Below are 8,511 nucleotides of genomic sequence, written 5' to 3'. Positions count from 1 at the left end.
CATTTAGAGAAGTCTACGGTTTTTACTGGCTTATCGAACAAACGAATACGAATGAACCCTAGACCATTGCTGACTGATTGTCCCTGGAAGTCGGTTTCTTATAGAAGCACAGCTTCCCTATCATCAAATGTCACGGCACGCCACTGGTATTTAGATATTTATGTAATTTTTAGGATATTTATACTTCCGTTGCTAAGTTTACAATGACGTCATAAATTGCAACGGATAATAGGCTAGTTGAAAAATATTCGAAAAACTTGTTCGATTTACATTTTGTTATTTTATTTGCTTTATTTTTCTTGAGAAAGGTCTTTTAACAAGACCGAAAGCGTTAGAAGTAATAAACTTCGGCTGCAAGATAAGGTGTATTAGTAAGTTTTTTGATATTATAGTATGCAGTCTCGAACGATTTGAAAATAATTATAGTTGTGTAGAATGTATACTCGGCCTGTAATCTACCCGCAGCTCTCCTACTGAGCAAAAGTGATTCTAGACAGAAAATTCTCTCTATAATCTCTAATTTCATCAGTATAAGTTCTATTAATAGACTATAGTCAAAACAGACTAGTATTTTAAATTTAAAAAAAATAAATTTTATTCTTTGGTAATCATTATTTTATAATTTAGTAATCATTATTTTATAATTTAGTAATCATTATTTTAATAATTTAGTAATCATTATTTTAATAATTTAGTAATCATTATTTTATAATGATTATCAAAATCATTATTCCAAATATTCAAAATCATTATTCCAATTTAAAAACCGAAGAATTTTTTTATATATATTCCGAATCTTGAGAAGAATGGGAAACGACCGTTGTTGTTATTCGATTCTCCTGTTTCTATGATTTCTCTTGATGCTTCCTCTTCTTCAATTTTTATTTTTTTGCTTTCTAGTTGGCAGTTTTCTTCGTTGTCAGCATGTCTCTTTCTGTTAATCATTTCATCTGTGCCAACTTCTTCTGTTATTATCGATTATCCGGATCTTTCTTGTATAACCCACATTTTTGATTCGGTATTTTCTCCTGTTGTTCCTGCACCAGTTGTTTCTTCCGGATTAGAACAGAAAGTTTGAAATGTGCAAACATTTTCAGATGTTACGAAGGAATTTACAAGAGACTTTTCCCTTTTATATATTTCCCATTCCATTCTTGATATANACCGCATAAAACGAGACCTTACAGTACATCATTACAGTGTACACACGCATGCAAGCACACTCCCCCACACAAGTTTGATTTTAGATTTAGTTGTGTATTTAAGGTTTTAGAGTGGAAAGGATGATGGAGTGAAGCCTTCCTCCCCACTTTGAAACATTAATTAAAATGCATTGTTGTTGGACTTTGGTATGATCTTGAGTTTCGGACTTTCGTCCGGATTGGAAGTGGATGAAATTTGAAGACAAAGCAAGTTACATAAAAAAAAGCATTTAATAATACTTTTCTCATTGCTCTTTCGTCCTTTAGCGGAAAGTGTGTAAAATATTGATGGGAATGTGTAAATGTGTACTGAAAGAATAAGGATTGTTTAATGCATTTTTTTGGGGCTGCAAACTTATGGAAGAGAAATGAAGAAAATGTGTTAATCCTACAATATTTTTGCACGCTTTGTTAGTAGAAACTGCAAAATATAGAATATTCTGTCCCAACAGAAAGATGTCTTCCCAACAGAAGATGACGAGGAACCTTCTAAGAAGGTTCCTCGTCATCTTCTGTTGGGAAAGCGCACCCACCGCGGGTGACCGTGGGTGATCGTGGGTGCAAGCGCACCCACGGTCACCCACGTCACCCGCGGTGCAAGCGCACCCACCGCGACGACGACGACGACCTTCTGTATCTATTCGAATTCTTACGTTATCGGTCTTTGAATAAGTAACTAACATACTTAGCTCATTTTTATCGTTCTTTCTTTCCTTTTTGTTAGTTTCATTTTTACTTTTGATTTCGTCTTCAGTTTGTGTTTCCTTTTCTTTTTCTTTTCCATTGCTCCCGTATTCTTTCGTTTCGCTGTTACCCATATTGAATATTGAACATTCGAAAACTGATTTTCTTTTTAAATTACGAATATCTCATCACGTAAGGCAAATTGATTCGGAATTCAGTTTCGTTAAAAAAAATGGACGAGGCAATTTTTTCCTAACTGACACGTCACAAGGTTGTGTAAAAGACGCTGACGTTTAATTAATTACCCCTTTTGTTCCCAGCAATTTTTAATATTAATGTAATTAAACATAAAAAATAATTAAAACTGAAAAAAAAACGAAAGAAATGCGTTAATTTTGAAGAAAAAGCTTCAAATTTTATTTTCCACTAGCAGATCGCGTTGTTGTGGCTCAAAATGTGTCTATTATAAATGTATAACACTTCCCCCGTGGGGGGAATTTTTAGAAAAATCCCTTCTCAGTGTACATTCTGTTGACGTACCATATTAAAACGCAAAAAAACTGCATCTAAAATAGTATAAATAGAAGCAGAATTCTTTACGGTAAGCCTTAATCCTGTTCATCTCCCGGGGGAATTTCGACACGTATATTATATAAAAACACGTGCATATTCGAATGCAGCGTTGTGTCAAAATTTCAAAGGAATCGGTAGGAACAAACGAACATTACATTTTTATTTATATAGATAGATAGATGATGATGTGCTTTAGTTCATTTTCACAGAAAAGCAAACTTAGGGCGTCACCGAATATCCCCGGGTTCTTCCCAAGTCTTTGGGAAATATGCAGAGAAACGTGGCAACGGTGCAGGACGCGGATATTACCGAGACTCCTCAGCAGAATGAGGGCCACCCGCGGCTGCCACCTCCCACTTCCATTGGATTATTCGCTAATTGTAAATGGTAGTTTCTCTTTCCCGTCAAAGAGACATTATCATATCCAAATGGAGAGAGGTCGTATGTAAAAACGCGCGCGCGCTCACAAATCAATTGTCGCGAACTCGGAAATAGTAGTAATGTAAACTCCCTTTTTGGTAAGTAACAATGAGAAAATCGGTAACAATTTATTCACTCGTTTGTGGTAATCATATGTATCGCGAGAAAGCTTCGGCAAATGTGCCTTTATTGATGAAAAACATGTTTTGTCCAGAGGAAAATAAAATGTGAAATTTGTATTCACACACGCGCCGATCAAATCAAAAATTGTCGCGAGAAAAACGTGATCGGGAAAATAGATTGAGCGATTCATATAATCTAAATGTGAGGAAAATTGTCCCTCCTATTTCAAACACACCAGATAATCAAGTCTGTCACAAGGAAAAGCAACAGTGAAACGAACTGGCGATATTCGGAAGTAATGTCGAAGTTGGCATCAGGAAACCAATCTCACAACACGAACCTTACCAGAATCGAGAGAAATGTCATATCAGAACTATGTGACCTTGATTTGTGGTAATCTGCATAGCGGAAACTGTCACACGTTCACAAGATGGACAACCGGAAGAAGCAATGCCTGCAGAGGAAGTCGAGGTGGCAGACATCCTTCCATTTTCCAGTCCAGTACAAAACGGAGAACAATCGCTCCAAAGTACTCAAAAGGATTCTGTTGGAAACCCGAAACACAGGAAGACAATAAGATGAAAGACAGGCGACCATCAGACATTAAGTCAACATGTCCAAGTGTCCGTGAAAAGTATTTTCTGAGTGACAGACTGATCGAACAAAACGGAGCAAACTTTAACCCCTTTTTCGATTTTAGAAGTAAAAATGCAACTTTAATTAATTAATTAAGGATTAATATGGATTGCTCGGTCTCAAAATGAAAAATTTTGTTTTATCAAAGAAATTCGTACCTTGACAAGAGTCGAGATGTTACGCGAAAATGACAATCAATTAATTTCGTATGATGCTCAAATGATGTGTCTGCAGGAAAACAATTTCCACATTTCGATGTAACGCGAGATCAGTCACGCACAAAAGAAACACAAACTTGAGACGATGTCCCGAAAGACGGAAGCGTAGACTGACAGCTGCCAACGCTGCCGGCTAAAATGTTGCTATCTTTTTAAAAAGGTCGGGAGCTTTGTGAGGACCCAACCGAGGTCCGAAATCATGTAAATCGCGGTATTCTTATGTTTAAATAATAACGATAGATTAAATATGAGAGGGGGAGGAAAATCCTTTAATCTAAACAACGCGGCACGAAATGTAGACAACGAGTCTCGAATGACTCGAACACGTGTTAAACGAACTGTCAATGTCAGAATGAAAAGTTATAAGTCAGAAACAAGTGGTCGTACGCAGGTAGAACTTTGACCCCAGCGCTCATAAACAATCAATCTAGGGAAACAATTTCGGAAAAGACAGAAAGATTTAAGAGAGATAAATCATTGCGTATGATCGTTCGAGTACCCAGATGACAGAAATCGCGAGTTACGGAGCTAAATTATGAGCGCGAGTCTTGCAATTTTGTCAACAATCTTCAAGAACAATCGACAGAATGGCGTCGAGCAGACACCTGGAATCGGACCTTTCCCGTGACCCGAGTCGGTCTGGGTTTTCCCCAAAACAAAAGAGAGACCAATCGGGAAGCGAGGAAGGGGACGAGGGGCCAATCAGAAGTCCGAATAGTGGGAGAAAAAAACTATAAACATCCGAAATTCAAGGTCGGAGAGCTTTCCTCAGTATTCCACGAAAGGTCGTGACTTATATTGTGGTGTGTCGTCGCCAAGAACTTTGGACTCCGCCGCTTTTAACTCCCGATCGTCCGCCCCGGGGCCAGACAGACGCCGAAGATCTCGCCTCTCCGCATCTTCGACGAGAAGAACCTAGTGAAGGATTGTCGATTGTCGATGTAAGCATAAATGTTAACAAATAAACGGCTTTCTTGTGTAAAACACTTGTCATCATTTGCCTCCTCCGTCACAGCCTACATACAACCTTCTCTTAGGTTCATCCTGACGCGGGATTAATTGATCCCACCTACGAGACGGCAACCTTACACAGGTGTCGTGGGTACAACCCTATCTCCACCGGGTCGGCTACCTTACATTTGTCACATAAATTAAAGTATTCAAATGAAATTCTTCTTCATCCATCTTATTCTCCAGACTTTTTGCCACTTTTTAAAATACATTTGGACAGTTTTTTGGCAAGGAAAGTCTTCAAGGAAGAGGACGCAATAAAAAGTACCTTTCACGACTTTTTGGCTTCTGGTTCTCGCGATTTCTATACAAATCGGCGTTAATGCATTTCTATTGCATTGTAAATGAAATTAATAGAACCGCCCATTTCATTTGCAACAATCTAATATTTCTCATATTTAAAGCTTTCTATCAATAGAGTGGTAGCCATATTGGATCATCATCTCTATTACTCTATGGTTAAGGAATTTAGATGACCTCTATTTTTAATTGTGTTCTGTAGTGTGTTGTAAGAGGTTAGATTGATTAATTAACGCATTGCGTAGTGTTTGCACTATATAAACTATATAGCGGGCCATAATTGCGCTATTACCTGCAGGTCTGACACAGTGGGGTCGAACAGTGGACCATGACTCATATACCCATAAAAAATTTTGTTAGTATGAATTAGGATCGTACCCGAATCCACCAATCTAACATCTTTAAGAGGCCATCTAAGTACTTAAATAACATAAGAACTATTCAGTGATTAAATGTACTGAAATCATGCATAAGTCTTGGGAATAATAATTAAGCAGATGTTAAACAATTTAAAAACTGCCGAATATTTTATCTTTATATAATGAAATTTGATTGTATATTTTCGGAAATTGAAGATTTTACATTGATTTATCAAATAAAGTTTGCTTCAAAAATACAGGTTAAATGTACCGTAAGGAATTGGGATTAACATAGAAATTAGGGAATAAAAATTCGCTTTCGGACATAATAATGTTGGGGGAAAGGTCATAAAGTCTACTTAATATAAGATAGTATATTGTCGAGAGATAGGACTATTTCATGTCCAATTTTCTACCTACGTCTGTCGAAAGTAAGTCATTTTTTGTTATTGTTTACGTGCTTAAAATTGAGTAAATTAGGATAGGGCCTGGGCTTAAAACATCTCCATCATTTAGATTTTTATACAAATTATCGTAAATTAATTAAATCGATTTATAAATAGACTAGGTTAGACTTTCGTTTACATTGGATACTTATTCTCAAATTATTAAAATAATAGCAAAATAATTTTTTAATAATTTAAACGAAAATCAATTCGGGAGATACACTTAATTCTCTTAATACTCTATAATTTAGTGTGCTGAGTTTATGGTTTTAGAACTGGAAAAGCCAATGATTCTGCAACACGACTACCCTAGACTGAACGCCATTGCTTTCACACTTAAGGCCACACAGAAACTCGGATTTAAAGTTCTCGAAGACTCTTTGCAGCCCAGATTTGACGCCCTCAAACTTTTCGTTGATTTCTACTTTCGAGCGAAATCTCAAAGGAATTCATTTCACTCGTGACGACATTCGAGCCGCCACAAAGAAATGGTTGGAGAACAAGCCAAAGAAGACTAGGTCGAGTGTTACTAAATTAGAAATACTGAACTTTGTTTTTTTAATGTTATGACGTAACACATGTCACGTAATCACGCACCCTGCTCTCTATTGGTCCGCTGTCACTACACTTGGCCAATCACGTTAATTCTTGACAGTTGTAGCGGACAGACAAGAGTGTCATGGCAGTATGTGATAAATGATGATATCAAATGTGGATAACAACGAAATGACCTACAGTGTAAATAATTGAAAAAAGAACAGAGAAGGACCGCGAAGTGAAAATGTGAAAATAAATATGAAATTGAGTCGATAACATAATCGAACAAGTCGAGGCATCTTATTGGCGCGAAATTCGCGGCCGTCGATGCCAAACAATTGTTGTCATAGACTTCGGAAAGTTAAGTGCTTGTAATGAATGTCACTTAGCGTGCACGGGCGAAAGCCTGGGACCGTTCGGGTTACCAAGCAGGGCTAGCTGTTTGTTTGCCCGTGTGCAATACCGATTATGCCGCCCCCTGTTTAACTACGACTACCTACGCTGAGCTTGCCAGAAAGGCTCTTTAGTGTTGTCTCATAAGGTTGTGAAAAAAGAAAAGAAATACTATTTATTATTACTAAGTTATTTTTGTTTACTTAAGTGTAAAACCATATAAATATTTATCTACAGAAATCTTGCCTTTATGTTTGTGAAACCTGCTATCAATTTTCTTATGTCCAAGCTGTCTAAGATTTCATGTTCAATTGTAACTACTGTATAGCAAAATTACTTAGTCTTTGCTGGTGCATTGTTGATCTTAAATAGTTTTTATAATTTTTAACTTTGAAAAGGACCTTTCACCAAATGCAACTGAAACCGGCAATGTAAGTATTCTTAGTGCTGTTGCAGTGTTCGAAAGTGTTGAAATTAAGTCATTAGTAAAAAGATATTGTAATAGGGTTTTGGATCATTAGACTGGTTTTCTGGAAAATGCAACTTTAAAGTATTGATTTCATCAAACAAATCACTACCGTCAATGTCTGTTTCACTACTTGAATCGTTTTTAAGCTTCAGATTTAAATCTTAACCAAGTTAAGATTACAGTCGATACAGTCGATCCCCTATAACACTGTTGATAATTCCGTTTTATATGAATTCCATGTTGTACGAGTCACTTAGATTTTACAAATATGTGTACCGGGCTGTGAACGGCTCACGTATTTGTAAAATCTAAGTGACTCGTACCAGTGGGGTAGCGTGGGTGTCAGCCGCCCGGGGCGGAGGAAAATTTCGCCGCCCCCTTATTTAGGTTTCTCAATTTAAAAGACTACAATTCAGTTTCGTCACAGAATAAGTAATGAAAACGTCCATGCTAGTGTTGCCACCTTTTTAAAATCGCCGACCCGGACGGCGGGTGAGGTTTATTCGAACAGAAGTTCTTGAGTACAGTATATCATTTTGCAATGCGAAGAATAATTTGCAGTGCATGCCGGTTCTAAATCAGTTACAGTTAGCGACTAGGGAGACTTGGGTAGGAGTAACGCAAGTGACCTAGCTCTATTGGATATTAGAGGTGTATATGATTACGAATGAATTGTACAAGCAAATAAAAAAAAAAAAGGTCGACAGGTTATGCACGATATCCCCGGACGGCGATTCGGACGGTAACACTATTCCGTGCTGATTTCAATCGGTCCGAATCGTAGGTGGACGAAAATATGAAATAAAATGGTTCAAATTCTTACAAGATATTATTATTATTATTATTTATTGTAAAATTTTGCCGCCCCCCTACGCTACGCTCAGTGATGACATTCGAAATATTTAACAAAGGGTTCGCTAACAGAAAACTTTTCCTTAACAATTTTTTTTTTCGCTCAAATAGTGCATCGGAAGGCTCTAGTTTAGTAGTGTTACAGAGTATAATACGTATATTTTAATATTTTTAAAAGAATCAAACCATTGAGAAATGTTACATATGTTTAACAAGGTTCGGAAAACTTTGAAAATGTTAACAACGGGTTCGGCCGAACCTGTGCGAACCCGCTGAATATCACCACTG

The sequence above is a fragment of the Centruroides sculpturatus genome, unplaced genomic scaffold (genome assembly GCF_000671375.1).
Source record: "Centruroides sculpturatus isolate CEXI.00-Female unplaced genomic scaffold, Cexi_2.0 scaffold472, whole genome shotgun sequence".
NCBI classification, from domain to species: Eukaryota; Metazoa; Arthropoda; class Arachnida; order Scorpiones; family Buthidae; genus Centruroides; species Centruroides sculpturatus.
The sequence above is the reverse complement of the archived record's forward strand: the minus strand, read 5'-3'. Positions refer to the sequence as shown.